This window comes from Ptychodera flava, chromosome 21 (genome assembly GCF_041260155.1).
Source record: "Ptychodera flava strain L36383 chromosome 21, AS_Pfla_20210202, whole genome shotgun sequence".
NCBI classification, from domain to species: Eukaryota; Metazoa; Hemichordata; class Enteropneusta; family Ptychoderidae; genus Ptychodera; species Ptychodera flava.
The window spans coordinates 32,570,764-32,594,115 of NC_091948.1; the positions used below are offsets into that span (position 1 = coordinate 32,570,764).

At 39.3% G+C, this 23,352-nt stretch overlaps 1 protein-coding gene across 1 annotated transcript in view; it reads right to left on the reverse strand.

Moving 5' to 3' along the window:
• LOC139121004 (galactosylceramide sulfotransferase-like) overlaps window positions 1-23,007 on the reverse strand; it is a 47,390-nt gene extending 24,383 nt beyond the window's left edge. The window contains exon 1 of the mRNA XM_070685582.1: window positions 22,912-23,007. The gene's annotated coding sequence lies outside the window, so the exon portion shown is untranslated. The remainder of the gene's footprint in view (window positions 1-22,911) is intronic.
• Window positions 23,008-23,352: the final 345 nt, after the last annotated feature.

Consider the following 23,352-nt stretch of genomic DNA (forward strand, 5'->3'; position numbering starts at 1 on the left):
TAACAAAATTTTATTGATAAATACTGAAACATATCACAACCGTTCAATAAGGTATATGATAAAACCTTTACGGCCCAGATACGGGTTTGCGGACCTCGGTCGTACAGCGTACGGGCCCTCGCACGCTCGGGCCCTTCCGCCGTACAACCTCGGTCCGCAAAACCCGTATCAGGGCCGTAAAGATTAAGACATCACAGAGACCACAACATAGCTCTCCACCATTAGAATTTGTGTTGCAGTGGGCTACTTATTTTAGTCGTACAGCAAGCTATACATTTACTGTTTTAGCCCATGACGACACAATTGTGTCCATGTCTTTCCTGCGAGAGAATTGAGAATGATTATATTATGATTATGACGAATTGTGTGATGAATTATTCCCTGTGAGGGATGCAATGTATTGTAAGGTGGTGCATGCGATGTCTACCGACACAGTTGTGTCCCTGTCTTCCCTGCGAGGGAATTGAAAATGTAGTAACTGTGGTCACGATCATGGCCACGTGGGACGAATTTCTCCCTGTGAGGGATGGAAAGTCTAGTAAGGTGGTGCAGGTGATGCCCACTGTTGCAGTTTTTATAACTGGAAACTTGTAGAAATTTGAGGTACTGTGCTATTCTGAGACTGCCTTTCCTGTATGTGCTTACAGATGCGACTGCAACTGTCAGAGTTACAGAAAAAAGTTTGACGAGCTGGAGAAGTCTGCTAGTACATCATCTGTAGAAGATGCTCTCCGAAAAGTCGTTTTCCGTTTTGGAATACCTGACCGCAATTTTGGATGAGTAATATGTGTTCTTGTAGCAATCGATTTCAGCCTAGAGCCATGCCCGCTCAATTTGAAATCAACATTTTCATCTCATCCTCTTACTTCTCTGCAACAAAGAGGAAGAGGAATTTGCCGCTTAAGTTTCCAAATATCTCCAACGTACACAAATTCTCTGTTTACTCCTTATCGCAGCCATCTCCGACCCGAAAGAAGTACGTCAAAACCTCAGTTGAAGTGCTATATCTGGGTGTTATTGGGCATATGGCGAAAGAGTGTAAAACAAAAGGTAGAATGTTGCACAAATTTGTTCAGAACTGTTGTGTAATTTCTCAAGGGTATTGTCTCCTTCTTCAAGTTTTCGGAAGATTTTTAGGCGTAAATGCACCTATTCAAACCCGGGAAGTTCCTACAGCAACAACATGCTCATCTACACAAATCGATGATGTCGTACACCAAGAACGTAATGCAGATGAATCAGACCAGTGTTCCGTCCAAAAAGACACTCATACTTATTGGTGATTCTTAATACTGCGATTAATATCGCCTTCCAACCAACGAGCTGCTATTCAGTCGATATCCGGTGCCACCGTCGGTGATATTCACACCAAACTTGCAAACCATAACAATAACTTCAAAGAAATCATTGTCCAAGTCGGGACAATTGATATCAACAACGGTAAGTCAACAGGCGATATAGTTTCCAGCTATGAGAACTTGATAAAATTTGCAAACTCCAAATCGAATGACCACGTTACTGTACTGAGTATTCCTCCTCGGACGGACGATCCAAATCTACAAATATGTATTGATGATGTCAACTCTGCTCTTGTCACGGCTTTGTCAGGGAGAAAACGCTATCTTTGTTAACAACGACAACACCTTTAAATTCCGAGACAACACCATTGACACCTCTGCGCTTTACCGTGATGGTATTCATCTGAGTTTTAAGGGTCTGCATCGAATGCTTCTGAATGCACATCTTAGCCAGATATATTCGGTGGATAAACGTACGCATTGTTTCAGCAGCATCCATTGGTTTAATCAATCATGGCAGTATCACGACGTAACGTCAACACAGCAGGCCCGATGGCTCGACGTGGAAATCGACGAGTGAATTATACGAACCACTGGAATCACTCTAACAGCAATGTCACCGATGGATACACCAATCGCCAAAGTTCATATAGACAGTCACATCCACAGTGTTTCGAGTGTGGAAAATTTGGCCATGTGAGATCGAGATGTCTTTTCCGACAGGATAACGTCCAGAATTGGTTCAAACAAATCAGATGTCACAACTGTGGCGAACAGGGCCATACTGCCAGAGTGTGTAAACATGGCGAAGAAATTCGCTGTTGGACCTGTGGAGAACCTGGCCATAAATCCAAGTGATGTTTTCATGCCTAGGAACTCGGCCAAGAAAGTAGTGCCGTTTGCAACGATCGACAAGACACAGTCGACATCAGTTCACCCACGTGTACTCGTGCATTTCTATTCCAAGAACTAACCAATGTCAAGGGTCTACGCATCGGCTTCTGGAATGTTCAGCATATTACTAACAAGATCGACAAACTTAGGTTATTGCTTTCTCACGTGAACAAGCCTTTTGATATTTTGATTTTAGGTGAAACGTGTCTCTCTGAATCTCAAAAAGACCTTGACTTTACTGTGTCGGGATATGATTTGCAAAGGAAAGACAGGATTTCTGGAGCGGGCGGGGGTCTTCTTGCATTTATCAACTCTGACATTTCCTGTATCCGAAGAACAGATTTAGAACTTAGTACTCTCGAAATTAGCATTATTGAAATTTCTGTGAAAAATGCACTCCCTCTTCTTGTTATCGGTGTATATCGACCGCCCAGCTCAACACTCTCTGTTGATAAAGATATTGAATCTGTGATAGAATCAGTCTATTTTGAAAACAAAGATATCATTGTCTTAGGGGATTTTAACATAAATCTTCTTACTCCCATGGGGAAGAAACACAATGTTCATAAAGCAATGGAATCTCTGATTTTCGAGCAACTTGTCACTGTTCCCACTCGTCAATCCTTCGGTACTCTTCTTGACAGTATATATGTAACCTGTCAAATGAATATTGCTCATGTGTGCGTTCCCAAAGTTGGTACTTCCGATCACTATCCTGTGTGTGTTGTGAGGCGTTTTCATGCCTGCAACATTACTATAGGTGCTCATATTTCTATAAAATGCAGACAGTTTGGTAATTTTTCCACACATAATTTATTTGTGATTTGTATGCTTCCCATTGACTACATCTCTCTGAGATACATGATGTGAATGTACTCATTGATAAGTGGATCAATTGTTTCAACCAGGTATGTGATACGCATGCTCCTTTTGTTGAGAAACGTGTGAAAAAATTCAGACAGCCGCCATGGTTCATTCCGGACATTCTTGATCTCATTCATGTCCGGGAATTTCATCTTGTTAAGGCTACCTGATCCACGTCTCCCAATGATTGGCTACTTTATAGATCTTTAAGAAATAGAGTTGTACACACTATTTCCTAAAACGTCAGCACTATCGTGACATTTTCAGGAACAATTCTAAAAATCCGTCTATTATTTGGCGTTGTATAAATGATATTCTCTTTCATGATAATTCTCGTTCACAAAGTCCCTGTATTTTGTATAAGGGTGAAAAGCTAACCAATCATAAGAATATTGCCAAGCTTTTTTAATGCGTATTTTACAGGTATTGTTAATAAGTATCATTCCAGCCTCAATGCTTCACCTGACCTGGGTCTTATTGATAACTGGGTTAGTTCAAAAATTGGTGCTACCACAATTTTAAGATTCCTCCGATTTCTGTTAATTTTGTCACAGAGCAGCTTTCTATACTGAATGAATGTAAACCAGCTGGTAATGACAATGTCTCTCCCAAACTCTTGAAAATTGGTGTTTCTTGTATTGCAGAAACTGTTACAGAAATGTTTAATTTGTCAATTACCAGTGGTACATTTCCCGAAAATTTCAAATGTGCTAAAGTAGTTCCGATTCATAAGGGAGGCTCTAAGAGTGATGTAAACAACTATAGGCCTATCTCACTTCTGCCTGTTCTCTCTAAAATACTAGAAAAACATGTTTGTATTAGTCTGTACAATTTATGCATTCAAACGATCTTTTTGTCAGCTCGCAATCTGGTTTTAGACAATATCACTATTGTCACACTGCTTTAGTCAAGTTAACTGACCAGCTTTTATAGAATATGGATCTAGGATTGTATAGTGGTGTATTGTTTTTAGATTTATGTAAAGCTTTTGATCTTGTTGATCATAACATTTTGCTGAGAAATTTTCTGTTTACAGGCTTTCTGATTTGTCACTAAAGTGGTTTCAATCATACCTTACAGGAAGAAGCCAATTTGTAATCTATTTAGGTGTAAACTCCGATATTTTGTCGATTACGTGTGGTGTACCTCAGGTGTCCATTTTGGGTCCACTTCTGTTTTTTTGATCTTCATTAATGATCTTCCCCTTGGCCTCAACATGGAAAGCTTAGATATGTTTGCCGATGACGAAACTTTGTGTGTTTCTGGAATTGACATTGAACAAGTCGAGGGAGACTGAATGGAGATCTTGTTCCAATTTCAAACTGGGTTCATAACAATAGCATGGCAATTAACACCATTGGAACAAAATAATTATATGATTGTTGCGTCTCTCCCCAAAATGTATCACTTAGCCGACTCTGATATTTCATTTCACATTCAGATCAATGATACTCTCATTGACAGTGTTGCTGTTCACAAACTACTTGGTGTTCAATTAGACAACATTTTATGCTGGGATGACCACATGGATAATTTGTGCAAGACTTTGTCTGCATGAATTGGTGTTATAAGACGACTACGCCCCTTTCCTCAAAGGAGTGTTCTTTTGCTAGTTTATAACGCTTTGTTCTTGCTGTAATTGACTACTGTTGTATTGTTTGGGCTAGTACGTTTAAGACCAATCTCCAAAGATTGTACAAACTCCAGAAAAGGGCTGATAAGGTAATTCTCGGAGTTGACACGACTTTTCCTTCTCGAACAGTTTTTGTTAGTTTGCACTGGTTGCCAATAGATTTACGTATTGAATACTTTAGTGCAGTTATGACTTTCAAAGCTTTAAGGGAGCGTTCAGTTTTTACGGCCTGGGGGGGGGCGGCAAAATCTTGTCGGCGGTGTTCAAAAAAATATAGAACCCCCCCTGCATTTTTCGTGAAAAAAAGATGACCCCCCCTTTGTCAGATGAAAAAATTTGATGACCCCCCGCCCTGAAAAATAACCAAAACCCATATGTCAAATTTACCCGCATGGTTTGGATTTGAACTCCGGTACGCGGCACACTTTATTCGTGTAGCAGAAAGGCCAGTGCACAAACTTCTCAGCCACATCCATTGAAACGTCTGTTAATTAGGACGACTGTAAGGCAATTTTTAACTTCATTTCCATAGACAACTTATGTCCATGGACATTGTATAAAGTAAACTTTATTGGAGTGGTTCGCCAAAGGCAGCCCTCCGGTTAAGAGGGTCCTGGGCCATAACGTAAAGTCAACTTTATTCTAGTGGGCCACCAAATGTGGCCCGCCGGTAAAGAGGGTCGATCATGGCTATTGCATAAAGTAAACTTTACTGGACAGGGCTGCTGAAGGCGTGCGGCCATTAAGATTGCCGTGGGGTATTACATAAAGTCAATTTATTGTAGTGGGCCGCCGCAGGCGGCCCGCTGGTAAAGAGGGTTGATCATGGCCATCGCATGAAGTAAACCTAGTTGGAGTGGGCCGCCAAAGGCGTCTGCCCGTTAAGAGGGTCATGGGTATTACATAATGTATATTTATTGTAGTGGGCCGCCGAAGGCGGCCCGCCGGTAAAGAGGGTCGATCATGGCCATGGCATAAAGTGAACTTTATTGTTGGTATTATGTTTTTGAAAATGTGGTGACCCCCTTTCCTACCAGTGAAAAAGCGATGACCCCCCCCTTTGCGGATTCCAAAATTACGATGAACCCCCCCCTGGATTTTGCCGGCCCCCCGGCCGTAAAAACTGAACGGTCCCTAAATGGTCTCGCACCAAGCTATATTAGTGATCTATTCATACCTCTCTCAGAAATGGATCGTTTAAATACTCGTAGTTCTCGTAATGGTAACCTTTACCCACCAATGTTTGGGACAGGCAAGGGTCAAAGATCATTTGTATATCGAGCTACTTAAATCTGGAATTCCATTCCCCAAACTAACCGTGACTGTGAAGCCTTGTCGACGTTTAAATCAAAAGTGCATTGTTATCTCTTCATGAAATATTGTAATGAAGGCTCTGACTTAGACTAGCCTATTTTCCCTTTGTCTTCGACATATTCTATTCGTCTATTCCATACGTTTTTGTTTATTCGATTATTTGTTTGTATATTTTGCCTCTCTTTTCATGAGGGCTCTGATGGAAATTACAATTACTTTACTGTAATCAGAATACGCACTATAAATAAAGTGTAATAATAATAATAATAATAATAATAATAATAACAAGGCAGTATTGCTGAAGGCAATGAGTACTTGGGCCGTGATAGAGTAATTTTGAGGACAATATATACTACTATTCAAATATGGTCTTGAATTTCCTCCTGTCAATTAGGCATTTGATTAACTGGTTATTAAACGAAGCAATGGCATGACAACGGCAAAATATGTCTAGCAACTTTTGTGGAGTTTGAGGCAGGGGTTCTTTATTTATAGTGGAAATTGCTTAAACTCCTTAAATATTCAAATTACAGCAAATTTCTTTTGTTCTCGATGGTAGATGTCTAATATTTAGATGGGCATATTTAGATTTCTACCCTATAGTTATCCCTATACACCAAAAATCGGACATCCAGCTCTATTGGCTTGCTCAGAATTAGATACGCGCATAATTAATAAGGTACAATATGTGGTGTCATAAGGTGTCCCAACATACCAAATATGAAGGGTGTAGCACTTGTGGTTACTGAGTTGTGGACAAATATATATATTTCAGGTCAAAGGTCATTGAGGTCACGTGACATTTTGTCAAAATAATTGTATTGCTAAGTTATTCCTATATACCAAAAATCAGACCTCTAGCTCTATTGGCTCGCTCAAAATTAGATATGTGCATAATTAATGAGGTACAATATGTGGTGTCATAAGGTGTCTTATCATACTAAATATGAAGGATGTAGCACTTGTGGTTACTGAGTTGTGGACAAATATATATATTTGAGGTCAAAGGTCATTGAGGTCGCGTCACATTTTGTCATAATAATTGTATTGCTAAGTTATTCCTATATACCAAAAATCAGACCTCTAGCTCTATTGGCTCGCTCAAAATAAGATATGCGCATAATTAATGAGGTACAATATATGGTTTCATAAGGTAACCTATCATACCGAATATGAAGGGTGTAGCACTTGTGGTTACTGAGTTGTGGACAAATATGTATATTTGAGGTCAAAGGTCATTGAGGTCACGTGACGTTTTGTCAAACAAATTATATTGTTAACTTATCCCTATATACCAAAAATCAGACCTCTAGCTCTATTGGCTCGCTCAAAATTAGATATGCGCATAATTAATGAGGTACAATATGTGGCGTCATAAGGTGTCCCATCATACCAAATATGAAAGGTTTAGCACTTGTGGTTACTGAGTTATGGACAATAATGTATATTTGAGGTCAAAGGTCACCAAGGTCACATGATATTTTGTCAAAATGTCTGAGATATCTGCGTGAACCGATGGACTCACTGATGGACTCACGGACGGATATGACCCAATCTATAAGCCCCTGGACTTTATCCGTGGGGACAAAAAACTGTGTCAATGCATCCTTTAGGCAATATGAATACGATGAGAAACTAAATTTTTATTTTTCTTGGCCTTATACATGGGAGTCTTTGGAGGTGTAAACTAAAAAGTCCTCTAACACGGCCAAATTCGATCGCATTGTGAAACAAATCGACGTGCATCTGTATGGGGTTGGGTACTATTCTTGTGCAAAGTTTGAAAGAAAATGTCCAGGGCATGTCTGAGATATCTGCGTGAACGGACGGACGGACGGACTGACATGACCAAACCTATAACTCCCCCAGGACTTCGTCCGTGGGCACTAAAAACAACGCAACAGTTATTACAGCTACACCGGCGGCAGGTTCATATCCAGAGCCCCGTACGGTCTGCCGCCGTCGCTTGAAAACCTTACCTAGATGAAATTTTGTCTATAGGCTGAAATTTCGCCGAAGTTTGACAAAATTGCATCGATTTTTCAGGTTCATATCCGACATTTTTGAGTTTTGAGTGCAGACAGAAATAAGTTTTGAGGCAACATGGCTGCGACCCCATGTTGACCCCTAGCCCTGCGTACGATGCTATGTGCTACAGCTAACACACAGCATCGTACGCAGGGCTAAAAGTAGCGAGAGTTGCCGACATCGACGGTTATTTACGAGAAGTGAATAAAAGACTGTCATTTTTGGAAGCGATCGAGTAGCTGAGGTAGGCTGGGATGCGACTTGGGCCCAAGAACGCTGAATTTCGGCAGTAATTTGGCTTTTTACGTCAAGTCCCAAAATGGATTTGAAGTCACCGAACCTACGTACGGGTCTTTGCAGGGCTGCGGTGAGCGGGGCGATTAGCTGTAGCGGAACACACAGCATCGTACGCAGGGCTAGTTGACCCCAAGTGAAAATGTGTTCGCGATCAAATCTTCCTATATTTTTTTCAGAATTTTCGACAAAATCATTGCTTCTTAAATCTTTTGTAAAATATAAAATACTAAAATAAAAATGCGATGTGCCATGTCTCCAGATTTCTAAAATATCGTTCGTTGACCGTTCGACGGAATACTCATTTCGCAAACTTGTGACGCAGTTGAAATTCAATACTGACCGCCAAATAATCTTAATGAGACGAGATCATTCTAGACATCCTCCAAATTATCCAACCATTCGCGTTAGAGTTCAGCTCGCTTAGAGTATCATAACATTCTTCGGCCTTCGTTTAGATCGACCCTAATCTCTCCCATTCAGGAAATAAATACACAAGCTACCTTGACAAAACTTCGTGCACCATCGAGGACCAAACGCACTACAAATCTGTCTTGACGTCATCATCTCCTTACATGGTAATCGGCATACCGTATTTTTTAGCAAAGGAGACACAGAATACGTCGGAGTATTCAGTTTCAAAACGTATTACATTGTGTGATGTTGTCAAAAAAAGGTAATGTTACTGCAGTGGTATAAATTAGAAAACACAAAAGTTCAAATCAGTTTATATTGACTGGCTTTACCCAACATTTCATATTGTTTCTTATGCCAGATTTGACCACGTGCTTACTGGCGACCCCTTTACATGCAAATTTTGTGTCAAATGGTGTGTTCTGCTGGAAAAACAAACGTACGATTTCTATATGAAGGAGGCGAAATTTGCCCTCAAAACTCGAAACCACCCCTTTATGGGGTGTACCTAGCTATTTTGAACGAGCTTCTCGAATCTGCAGCTCTATTTCGAAATGATGGTCTGGTTTTCTCAGCTCAAGGATAAGTGTTCTCCATCGCTGTGGGCATTACTATTCTCAACTGGGGGTACAGTTTCCAGTCGTAATGTTTTTCATTGTGTCCGGGATATAAAACCTTTCTTTTTCACACTTAATACTTTGATTAACACTAGTCCACATCTTGTCAGCCATTAAACATGTTTCAAGTTTAAATGTTAAATTCTGGTCTCGAGCCCTCTTGTTCGACCAAACTGAAATTACCCCTCCCACTTTGGCTCGTCCAGTGGGTGTAGCAAGGGTCGTGGCATCGCCTAGGAAACGGAGGGTGCATTAATTGTTGCATTTCGATGCACATTTTGATTATATTCAGAAGATTTTGTGGCAAAAACTCAGATAGAGAAGCACTAATATTCACATCTCACTTATTCAAGACTGGCTGAGAGCAGCACTTCCATTCAGTTAACATCATTACGCCATTTATTATGCCAAGAAAGATGAAGCCAAGACATTTTGCCCTCCCTGGTCTCAGCCAGAAATGGTTATACCTTACAGAGTTTTTTCCCACGGAATGAAAACAAATGTACTTGGGCTGAGGCCCAAGTACAATCATCATCATCATCATCATCATCATCATAAATAACATGTTGTCATTTCTTGGTAGTGGTTCCCTTAGACAGGGGGGATTACCAAAATCCGTTGAGTCACGGCTGCCTGCCATTTGTGGGATTCTGTCTGGGGTGCCCTCTGTAGGTTTTACAAGGGCTCTTTCCCCTTTTTCCCGGTTTGGCATTCCCAACTCTGAGATGCAATATACAGTTTATCAGTATTCAGCGACGGACAACTTTTACATGAGTAAGCTAGAGGGCGCCCCAGACATGGATCGGAATCGCCTGTTCCTACTATAGAAGCAGCTATGGCTGGAAGAATTAAGTCTCCCCTCACGACTTGATTGCAGGAGAAGTAAATAATCACTTGCAACTTGGTATTTGTTGACTGAAAATCTGACATGTAAATCCCATTTTTGACTATGGCTTTCTCAAGGGGGAAAAGTATCGGAGTACAGAACTCAATTCAAGGTCACGTTTAGAGTGAATTACTGTACTCAAAGCCCAATCATATAGTGAAAATATTCCGCCAGGTGTGAACTCATAAATATTAATGAATAAAACAAAATATGAAGAAGTGTCCTGGGAACACATAAGGTACGTGTCATTTCTCACACAGCCAGAGAGAGTAAGGAGGTAGCTAGGTGGTATACTGTGAGGAACTGTTTGTAAGTCATGAGGCTAGGAGCGACAATGTATAGAATGGGGTGATCATGTGGTTAGCACACTTTATGTTAAAATGTTTTTTCTATAAGACAGGTAAGCCTTAAAGTCACCAAAATGCAATTCCAGTAATACCTAGCTGGGCGATCTTGCAATGAAGTTCATAAAAGTATGAGATTAAAGGGATAGTTAAAGCAACGTTTGGAGTTTTATTATTATGTTATGTTTCTATATCATTTGCAATTTCTTGTTAACTCCCCAAAGCATGTCGAAACATACTATTTAGCTTGTCAATACAGTGTTTACACTTAAAAAATGCATTGCTCCCGTTTAAAGATGAAGTCTAGTCTGGACCCCAGAATTCACGTAAGAATGCAGTCTACACGTGTAGTTTGCAAGCTGAATACTGTCTATCTCAACGTGCTTCGCAGAATTAACAAATAACTGTCGTTGACATTCCAAACAAAAACAGAAAAAATACATCAAAAGTTACACCTACGATACCTTGAAGAGTATTACAAGCAGCATAAAGATGCAACATAATTGGGAAAAAAATATCATGCTTAGAATATGAAGAGCACGTGGAATGTCGTTGGTCATTGAGAGCAGTCTCAGTGGTCTGCTGATAAGTAAACTTTACTCTATTTCATAATATGAATTGTAAACAAGCGCACTCAAATTCCTCCGTTATATATCAAGTGCAAAGGTCACTGCGCTTTGATAAACGTATCTAGAAATTCTGTGTAGTGCGACAATAAACCTCTTTATACCTGTCAAAGAGATGTCACTGAACGCAGATTCACTTACAAGTTTCTAAGCTCTCTTTTTGAGTGGCTTTGTAAAAAGTGCAAGTTTCGTATAGATGAATGGTCTGTTACTATTTTATACTATTAGGGACAGGAGCATTAACAGCTGAAGGCACGCATGAACTCTTGGTATAGTTAGCCGTATATATTTACGAGCGCAAAATTGAACTAATAACAACCTATTTGAAGGGAATGTACTAGTATTATATCAGTTCATGTGATTCTTACGTCTTTATGTGGTTTGTCATTAGATTTAGAATGCATAAAAGAAAAAAATGATTAATGAATTTAATGAGTATCTTTGCCCAGAAATCCAGGTGATAACACAGTCGTTTTGTGGGCTATTCAGCTCTGGGACTATTCGACCCATAGACGAGTGTACAGAAGCGAGAAACACCTCAAGTCTGGAAACAGAATGGCTATAAAAACCACGCCATGTCATATTCCGTGTCCGACTTCACTGTGAAAATTAGCAAGTTCATCAATCGTATAACCGTCGATCGTTCCCTATCATTCTCAAAATTCACACCTGGTACTTAATTTGCTTCAAAAACGCTCGTTTCGTGTGATTTTCGGCCGAATTCGACGGACACATTGTCAAAACATAAGCGTGAGCAACATTCCGGTCACCTCTTGGGTACCTCCACTTTACTGATGTTGGCGCCGCCTATCCATGAGGGATGACTGTAATGTTGCTCACGCTTATGTTTTGGCGAGGTGTCTCTCGAACTCGGCCGAAAATCACACGAAATGAGCATTTTGTAAGCAGATGAAGTATCAGGTATGAATTTTCGTGTGATTTTCGGCCGAGTTCAGAAGACACCTCGCCAAAACATAAGGCATGAACAACCTTCCAGTCACCCTCATGGGTTCGCGGCGCTAACGTCAGTAAAGTGGAGGTACCCAACGTCCACTGTGAGGTGACCGGAATGTTGCTCACGCTTATGTTTTGGCGAGGTGTCTCTCGAACTCGGCCGAAAGTCACACGAACTGAGCATTTTGTAAGCAGATGAAGTATCAGGTATGAATTTTCGTGTGATTTTCGGCCGAGTTCAGAAGACACCTCGCCAAAACATAAGGCATGAACAGCCTTCCAGTCACCCCTCATGGGTTCGCGGCGCTAACGTCAGTAAAGTGGAGGTGCCCAACGTCCACTGTGAGGTGACCGGAATGTTGCTCACGCTTATGTTTTAGCGATGTGTCCGTCGAATGCGGCCGAAACTCACACGAAACGAGCGTTTGTGAAGCAATTTAAATACCAGGTATGAATTTTGAGAATGATAGGGTACGGTCGACGGTTACAAGATAGATGAACTTGCTACTTTTCACGGTAAAATCAAACGTCGAAGATGACATGGTGGCACAATCCCTATACGAAAATAGCCATTTCATTTCCTGACTTGAGGTGTTTCTCGCTTCTGTACACTCGTCTATGGGTCGAATAGTCCCAGAGCTGAATAGCCCACCAAGCGACTGTGGTGATAATTTGGTAAAGTTAGCCGCCGTCTCCTTTCCAGACGTTGTCTGGTCTGCGAAGCCTCAGAGTACGGCTGCTGGATTGTATACTCTTGTAGATTGCGAATTGAATCTACCAGATACGCCTCGTCTCAGGAAATTAAAAACTTATTGTTTTAAAAGGTTATTTGTGTAGCTACGCGTATGGCGGTTTGCAAGAAGGAAGAGCGATGTCAGAGTTTTAAAATGATACCTATTTTGTAGTTGTCCTACGCAGACTTAAAATGATACGCGATTTTGAAAATGTGTTGTCAGAGCGGTCACACAACTGTTCGACATACGGTAGAATTTGTGACCGCTGCCATCTCCGATACAAATGGGGTTTACTGAACGTTCTGTGTAGATACACGATTTATATTTCGCAGGACTTCAGGCAAGAGTCCAGGAATCATAGCGATGTATGGGGTTTGGTTGTCTAAGCCAGAATAAAAATGGTACGCGATTTTGAAAATGTGTTTTGACAGAGTGGCCACACAACTGTTCGACATTATGACAGAATACGGCGCGAGAGTTCGACACAGTATGGCGTACGTAACGAAGGACGCATTACTGATGGCGCGCTTGCCGCTGATTGGCTAATGATAGGGGAAGATATTATGGTATAGCGTCGCCAATTTTGGAAATGACCCGGACTGATAATGAATTTCTTAATTGTCATTCTTCTTCTAAAAATGATAACAGCATGGGAATCACAACCGTCCGGTACAGCATAAAGAAGATATAAGGCAAGGAAGAAAAAATAAATTGTTCATCGGAATCGCCTCTTCTAATTTGGAATATTTGGATTTTTTTTTTTGATCGCGGCAAATTCTTACTTCCGCATTACAAATATTTATGGTACTGCCGCTGGTGGCGCCCTACACTTTGTCGGGTTTTCGCGGGCATGGTATTTTGAATGAGACTTCCGACGTGTTTGGACTTTAATAGTTGACCGCCAACTCGTTGTTGTGACGTCTGAATTTGGCGAATCACGGCGCAAAGTGGGTCGATTTGGCCAGAAATTTCCTCGTTTTGTAAAGGTTAGTACATGTCACATCATGAGTATTAATTTGATCGCCAACATTCGACGTGACGGCCAACAGTTAGTTCCAAAGACGCTATTCAGTGTTTGTCCTGATATTACGTTCGGCGATTTGTTCAACAAGATCGTGACAGCAGATGGACGGTGCATCCGATTGAATGAAAATTGCATCGAAAGTATAAAAATTTGCGGCAATGACAAAACACATGGTTGTGTCGATGTTAAAGTATCATTTGAAGCTTGCTGTTTCTATTGTGGAGTACAAGACAGCCTTCTGAATGGTGACTACATAACTTACTCCGATCACAGTACAGTGTTGTTAAACCATTGTGTAAAATGTGTAGAGACAGTGGTAAAGAGGCCAAAACATGGGGCCAAAGTAAAATGAAAAAACTCAGATGCTAGGTTCAACCGGGACAATATTAAAGGACAGTACTGAATTGTTGGATTTCAGTGATTTGCTGTACATTTCAGTTTTATTCTGAGAGAATGTTGAAATACTCAGAATATGTTGTGCAAACACTATGTTATTGTTGAGAAATATAGTTACCAGTATCAGTGTTTCTTGTCTGAGATATTTCTGGTAAAAAGGGAAACAATTATCTTGCCTTGTATGCATTTGTGCAAAAATGCCAGAGAACCGCGTTTACCTTCGGCCTAAAAAAAATCGCTCGTCGCTCCTGGAACTTGGTCCAAAAAGTCCGATGAACAATATTTTTTTTTTCTCTGGCCTTACCCCAATTTAGCTAGGGATATTGAAATATACCAACTCTGTTTTCCTATCTTGAGAGGCAAGATGAAATCTAAACAAACACAGCGGGTAACAAAGTTTACAGTCACCAATGGTGATCTGATACCGGGATGAACCATAATGTACTCCACTGTCTGCTTTATCTTTCAGTAATTTAGCTGGTAAGAGGGAACTTTGGTAGTGAATTTGTATGTGTGGCTCAGTTCAATGTGTAGTATGTTGAACACTGTTCTGATTGTCGGCTGGTTTTTTACAGTACAAGTATTCTAAAAAGGTATTTTGTCAATATTTTACTGGCTGCTGTCAAAGGTTTCTTCACCCACAAAAAATTAAGCTACTAGTTGTGAAGGTCATGTCAAACTGTTTGATTGTGGCCTTCCAGGATGTTTTGGGCAATGTACTAAGAATGACATGGGCGATGACATGCTGAAGTGCCGTCTGTGGTGCATTTATTCTCTGAACGATTTATCATTATAGTTTCAACTTCATGTAGCTTTGTACAATTTTGTCATCTTGTCTTTAATTTCGATGGAGCTTTCAAGACAGACTGTAAAGTTGACTTTTTATGAGTCGCTGAGTGCTTTTGAATTAGACTCCTGTGAACCACACAGTAAAGATCGGCTTTTGAATGATCAATGTACATGGGGTGATCTGTACAAAATACCATGTTCTGTAATGATGTTACTTCATGCAGCTTTTTGAAACCTACTTATGTGTAATATTTATCAAAAAAGAAGACAAGGCACGATATGATCTCTTAACATCGTGTTTTATTCCTTGTAGTTTTCATTCCCCAATCCAGTCTCCTTTTAACGAACCTACATGAAAATGGTTCATTCCAGTTATCAGGTCACCATTGCCAGCTGTAAAATCTCATTACCCGCTGTGTTTGTTTAGATCTCATCTTGCCTCTCTAGATAGGAAAACAGAGTTTGGCTTAGGAAGTTCCCTTGGTATATTGCAATATCCCTAGCTAAATTGGTAGGTAAATACCAACTTCCCCCACCGAAGAATGATGGCCTCAACTGTAAATGTCGTCAGCGGTCTAAAAAACCCTTCCAAAATGCGCCATCAACATCTGATGGTCTTCTATTTATGGGCAGTTTAGTTGTGTACTGAGTAGCTTTACAAAGCTTTGCGAAACGACTTGAATACATGCTTTTTCAAGTATTAAAGTTATTCACGTATGAATGGATTGGTATCTACGTGTATTCAACGCCCCCTCTTACTAAGCTCGTGTTACGAAGGAACTTCTAGCCATAGAGCACATATGATTAGCCATTCTAATGTAGAAATGGCTGCACTAGTCTGGAGAAGTAGACCGTTTGATTATAAGGGATGGACCATTAGACCTTGGGAGGGGGGGGTGGTCACAATGAAATTGTGAAAATTTTTTTTTACTATTGTAAATTCTGAATTTTTTTTTTCCAATTGAGATTAGCTGTGCAAATTTTTTTTTCAGAGTAAATTTTCAGATTTATAATTTTTTTTTAGTTCGTTGCTGTCTGAAGATAAAGAGGGCAAAGATGTGGTGCCAAGCACCACAAGCGGCCACGGGGGGGGGGGGTGAGGTCAGGAGAGGGGTGTCCCCTGCTGCTGTTGGAGCTTTTGAAAAATAGAGATTACAATGGTGTTATTTGGTGGCACTTGGGGAGTATTTTTGCGGGGGGAGGTCAGGAGGGGGTGTCCCCCTCCTGCCGTTGGAGCTTTTGAAAAATAGAGATTAAAATTGTGTTATTTGGTGGCACTTGGGGAGTATTTTTGTGGGGGGTGGTCAGGAGGGGTGTCCCCTCCTGCCGTTGGAGCTTTTGAAAAATAGAGATTAAAATGGTGTTATTTGGTGGCACTTGGGGAGTATTTTTGTGGGGGGTGGGGGAGTATTTTTGGGGGGTGGTTAGGGGGGGGTGTCCCCTTCCTGCCGTTGGAGCTTTTGAAAAATAGAGATTAAAATGGTGTTATTTGGTGGCACTTGGGGAGTATTTTTGCGGGGGGAGGTCAGGAGGGGGGTGTCCCCCCTCCTGCTGTTGGAGCTTTTGAAAAATAGAGATAAAATGGTGTTATTTGGTGGCACTTTGGGAACATTTTTTCGGATTACACATCTTCCTCTGAAACATGGTCTTCTTGCTCCTCAGTAGCTTCCTATAGTTTTGAAAATTGACTATTTTGGTTTCCTGGCTTCCCTTTCTACTGCGTGGTGAAATGCCTACATTCACCCACCAAGCATCATGCATATCTCATGATTTACAATTGATTTTGACAAGCTGAGAAGCTAAAATAAGCTAAATAATATAGTGAAATTTGCATATTTGTGTTTTTAGAGCAATTGTTGCCCTTTTTTGATCAAAACATCTATTTCTCTGTAGCAGCATGTCAAATGATTGGATGTGTATAGATGTGTTGAAATTTCAATATTTGTCTTTTTAGGGCAGTTTATGCCATTCATGGTCAAAAAATCTGTATTCTCTGAAAGGGCTTGTCCAATTTCTTTGAAATTTGCTACACAAAAACGATTATTCATGCAGATTTATTCAGTATTTGCTATCGAGAAACTTTCAAAGTTCAACCCTTTTGTGTGTTTTTTTGTTGGGATTTGTTGGATAGATGGCATTCTACGTAGTGTATTGTTGAATGTTAAAACATGTGTTGCTGTTGTTTTTTGAGGCTGTTTTTTGAGAAAATGCCTTTTTAAAAGCAAAATAATACATAATGACTTGATATGTTATTTTATCATTATTGACATGTTTCTACTTGTTCACCCATTCTTGCATTCATCATTGCAATAAAATGCTGTGAAAAAAATGAAACTGGCCTGCATCTGTTTACCTTGATCTTAAAAGGCAAATACAACTTTCTGTCTTGACAACGATACCATAGTTTCAATGTTTTACCTAGTGTACCTGCTTGGTTTGTACGCAGGAAACAAGTAGAAAACAGGTTCTATAATTTCATAATTTTCAAGTGATCAGAATACAAAAGTCCTGAAAAGATAAGATAATCACAACTTCCAGTATAAGGGATACAGTCACTCTAAATGTATAAATTAAAATTAAAAATGTGCCGGGAGGATGTACTAAAAAATACAGAAAGTTGCTTTCTGTCAGTAAAATCTAAAAAAAATTCAAAATTTTAAAGACTTTTGCAGATTTTTTTTTTACGCCTTTGTCTTCTTATTTATTTTTTTTTTTATTTTGCAAACTAGTTTGAAGATTTTTTTTTTCCTAACTTTCTGCTCTGAAAATTTTTTTTTTTCTGTTTTTGACCACCCCCTCCAAGATCTAATGGTCCGTCCCTAACCGAAGAATTTTCAAACTTTTCAAGAGCATGTGGCGATGTAATTCATATCGAAGAAATTGTTGATTTTGTAGATTCAAATGGTGGCGCAAGGGGTCGAGTAACAGTATGGGGTCAGGCTGTACGGTTAAAAATCGATAAGCCAAACATTTTTATGCAGTCACGAGTTGCCTGGATGCAGATTTAACCTTATTTCTGTTGAAAAGTCACACCTGTGAAGTATAAGGAATTTGTAGCTGAAAGATTGATACATTCTGTTACGACTGAGAGTACACAAACAATATTGTTGTACATCTTGTTTTTCTGTCTCGAGGAACGTGATTTATTGATTATTTCAAATAATACACATACAGGAACTGGAAGGTATTTTGAGCCATCTTCCAGTTTAAGCCAAGAACGAATCACGTCAACATCTGCGATCAGTGTGTCAGGAAAACGTGTTTTGAACAAACGTTTCACGCTAATTCATGAGACATACCGATTCTGATCAATTGATACATTTGACGCAGATATTTTTTTTGCGGTGACATGTTTTGATCAAGGATTTGTAGATCAGGTACTTTGGTCGATTTCGGTAATTATACATATATAACAAGTACAACAATCTGAGATACAGAATAAAGTCTTGAGGTCAACACGTTCCTGTAGGTCAATGAGATGTTAAAAATAGTCATGTGAAATTAGTGACAAGGCATGTGCAGCCATGTGATTTTGAGTGACAACTTTATCGCTAGATGTCTGCGTAAAGTAGGTCGTGGTCCTAATTTACTCCGACCACCTGCCAAACTTTGCCATCTAGGCAACTCTTTACCTTGTACTTGGCCGAGCGGCCAAGTTAAACTTTCCAAGCGCATAGTAAATTGTACTTGTTGGAGAAATATATGAAGATTTGTGAACAGATGTCAACATAAAAACACCTGCAACGCATATTGGATCTAATCAATTGACCGCTACACATTGTGTACCCCTCCCTTGAAAAGTCTAGTATCTCGTCTACTATTGACTTTTGGGCTTCAGTTACTTGTCTAACTCCTCTTGCACCTATCCAAATACTTCTCAGTGTGCTTTGTCCACTCTGGGTATCTAAGTGATGGATTCCGTGGAAGAAGTCATTTCACAAAACTGGGAAGCAACAATTAAGTTTTAGCATAATTGTGTTCGTCGTAGCTGTAATTTTACAAGTTTAAAATAATGAGCAGAATGTAAACTTGGCTCTGTGACATACAGATTGCCAAATTCACTACGATATGGACAAACAGAATCATGAAGACATTTAATATAACTATAATGTAAATAAATAAATGCATAATAATACGTAACCAGTGCAATTCCTGTAAAAGTTGAGTGATATGCAAATGACGTTTCAAACGTTTGATACTTCGGGCCGCAACATATTGTACATGTTGAATGTTATTTATAGTGTAATTGAGTTCAAAACATCGAATGATCTAGTTGTTTGATGGCAGCCTTAGACATATGTCCAAGAACGAACATACGGTGAATTTAAAACATGAAAGAACGAACATTCTGGTAGTAACATTGGGCTTCATTGTGACAAGGATCAAGGGTAGCTCCAGACGTGTGCCTGATACAGGTGTTATAATATCAATCTGACTTTGGATAGGGGCTGTGGTATCAAAATTCAAGCCAAATTCTAACTTGCACATACTTAAGATTCCCCATCATGCTGGAGATAAACGGCGCTGACGTCACAGCCCATACCAATTAAGTATTCATAACATGACTAGCGCAAACATGCGGGTATAAACAATAGGTGAGAATAAGGATGAAAAGAATTGAGAAAAAAAGGAAGGAATCGACGTTGGAGGGGATTCCTTGACGACCTGAATGCCATGCAAGATCAGACAACCCCTCGGCACACCACTCCTCCACGTCGTAGACATTTTGGTTCCCGCTACCCCATTCTGTTTGTTAACAAGGCCATTATTCAGCTACGCACTAGTTAGAACGTAAGTGCTCGAGGTGGCTTATTTTACTAAATTTAAGCCGTTCAATGTTTTATCTATTCGGACGTCAGCATGATTCTATGTAGGTACCTCTCAGCTCAGTCTTAACCAAGCGAGATAGCTAAAGCTGAGGAGTAAAGTTCCCCTATATATATTCTCAACTCAAAATCCTCTGCGTAACACAGGGCAAGAATTATAGTTTTTTGTGCCCCAGTTATTATCATGGCTGCCTGCTGAGGTTTACAGACGGGAGCGACATTGTATATAATTTTGTGATTATGCAGTCAGCACACTTTTAGGTTAAAATGAACACGATTGGAACTAATTTGGGATAATTGGATGGTAAAGTAACGTAGATTTAATCTACAAATTTAATCTCATCTGCTTTTTTTTTACATTACACACTTGTTTTTATTAGTAATTTGCAATATTGCAACATTCAGCTATACGGCTCCTAACACTTTTGAGAAATTTGAAAAATATGAAAATCCAATTATCCCAAATTAGTTCCAATCGAGTTAAATGTCTTTTCTATCAGACAGGTAAGATTTAAAGTCACCAAGCCTAGCTGGGCAATCTTGCGATAAAGTTCACAAAAGTTTGAGATTACAGGGACAGTTTTAGTAATGTTTGAAGGTTTCTTCTTAATTTTTGTTTGTATATCATTTGCAAGTTCTTGTTCTAATCCCTATAGCGTGTCGAAACATACTATTTAGCCACGGTCCCTCCACAACTTTATGAGGGGCCGTGATTTAGCTTGTCAACACAGTATATGGTAATGTGCTTAGCTGAATAAACAAATAACTATAGTTGACATCATAAACAAAAAAAGAGAAATATATTAATAGTTTCACCTATGGTAATTTTACCAGTATTAAAAGCAGCAGAAACAAAATTGGAAATAATGTCATGCTTAGACATAAAGTGTACGTGGAAAGTCGTTGGTCATTGAGAGCAGTCTCAGTAGTCTGCTGATAAGTAAACTCTATTTCATATAACAATTTGTATGTCAGAGCACTCCAATTCCTCTGTTGTATTTCAAGTGTAAGGTCACTGTAGTTTGACAAACGTATCTAGAATTGGTGTGTACTCATAGACCCTTGAGAAATTTTTTTCTCGAGTGTCTATGGTGTACTGCGACAATAAACCTTTGTGTACTTGTCGAAGAGATCAACAATCCAAGCCAACGTCAGACAACAACATAACAATTTTAGTATCTCTTTTAATGAACAATGGCTACCATCAAACTAAACATTCATACAAAACCATTTAAGTGACTGATGGAGGAACCCAACTTTGGTCAAGAAACACCGTTGGGACAAATCACAAACACAAAAAACAAGATTGGAACTAATTTGGGATAATTGGAGGGTGAAGTAATGTCGATTTAATCTATAAATAATATCTCATTTGCTTTTCTTTTTATATTAGACACTTGATTCCATGATAAATTTATGATATTGCAACATTCAGCTATATGGCACCTAACACTTTCGAGAAATTAGCAAAATATGAAAATCTGATTATCCCAAATTAGTTCCAATCGTGTTAAAACCTTTTTTCGGGGACCCAGGTCACTCGGCCAAAGTCAAAGGGTTATCGATTATCCGGTGTCTCGCCATGTTTCCCATTATCATGAGATCTCAATGATCTACTCACTATATCGTATCACTAACAAATAACGAATGTGTTAAGTTGCCTTCTTTTCCTTTATATCGATTCAATTTTTCAAACAAAACCTTTGTTAGAATAATAAATAATCTCATTATAGTTCGTAACTTATGTTGAGTTTATTTGCTCAGTTTTGTTACATGTATCTTTTATTTTGAGTTTAGGGATGATCAATACAAAATGAATATCACCTTAAAAAGTCAAACTATCATTTTGTAAATGTGTTAGGCATCTTTAACTACACCATCGGTCATTTTGTAATTTTGGGTTGCCATTTTGGTTTTATGACGTCATCGTAATAAATATCTTGTACAAATGTTATGTTTTGTCTGTAATTTGGAGTGCTAATTTCAGATTATGCGATAAATATTGAAAACTTGCCAAATTAACAGTATTTTAACATTATCAGACAATATAAAGTCGGACATTTCAAATTTGGTTAATCATTTTGGGTTTATGACGTCATCATGATAATAATGTTACGTCAATTTAATGTTTATATTTGTAATTTTTGATGTTTGCGTCAGTTCATTCATAAATATTGATAACTACCTAAATGAAGTGTATTCTAATATGTTTAGTAATATAATGGCGGCCATTTTGAATTTATGACGTCATGGAGCCCTTCCGGTGGCCAAAATTTGTGGTGCAATAGATTTTTGCTCTACACAACGAATCACGAAACCAAAACTCGTAACCACAGAACAAAATTCGGTCCTCATGACACGATCTTGTGTACGCAGCCGCGGGTTTGGCAGCGGTAAATCTAGGTAGGAATGAATTTGCATACAGGTCGAATTTCACAAAATCCAAGTTTCGTCTTAGTCACACATTCCCAGGCTTTCATTATGGTAGCCGTACACTCTAAATCCTTCAGTGTTGGCGTAAACCGCTTTGCAAACAATATAAATGTCAGAATTTCGATACATTTTTCTTTACTATCTCAACGATTTCCTCCATGAGATTGAAAAAAATCAAGAACAAAATGATAAAGCATTCGAGTTTCTCTTTCTCGTCTTTCTGTTTACAATTATCAGCGACGGTCGTCAGGTCGGCTTATCTGTAAACTTTCTAGACAGATTGATTCGATTTTAGAAATGATAGAAAACCTGTACATAATGCTCGTATTTGTAAGTTGTCCAGGTCATTCCAAATTGTTTTCACTTTATCCCGACAATCACTTGGGAATACATAATCAAAGTTCATGCAACTATTTCCGGATGTTCAAAATCTATTGTTCCACTCATAAAACCGTGTCTTATTTTGCGTTCTAAATAGCTTCTTACTGGTAAATTAAAGTCAGATTTAGTAAATGTGCCAATCATCAAGGTATTGTCGCTTACCGTGCTGTCAATATACTTTGTTGTATCTTCGGTTCTTGATTTGACCAACTATGTACAAAACGTTCTTCAGGTCATCAAATAGATCCCAGCTGCCGTTACAAATAAGTCGTGTATTGCAGCACTCCCCGCGGCTTCCTTGTTAATATGTAACACTCGAATGGCTTACTCACCTGTTAATGGTAGGTATGAGTGTCGCAAAGTGTTGCGAAGTTCGACAATGCAAGTTATATGTTATTGTCGAACCTTATAGCCAATGATATTTTCATAGTAATGTTAATGTATGTGTTACACTTCCCCAACCCCTCCTCTATAGGATGTGATTTTAGGACTATCCTTGTAAATACCTTTAACACATCATCAACATTTTTAGAATGCAGCCTTAAAGGCACATGTCCCTTATAAAAGGGGGCAAGGCAATTGCGGCATTCATTGTGTAAGAGG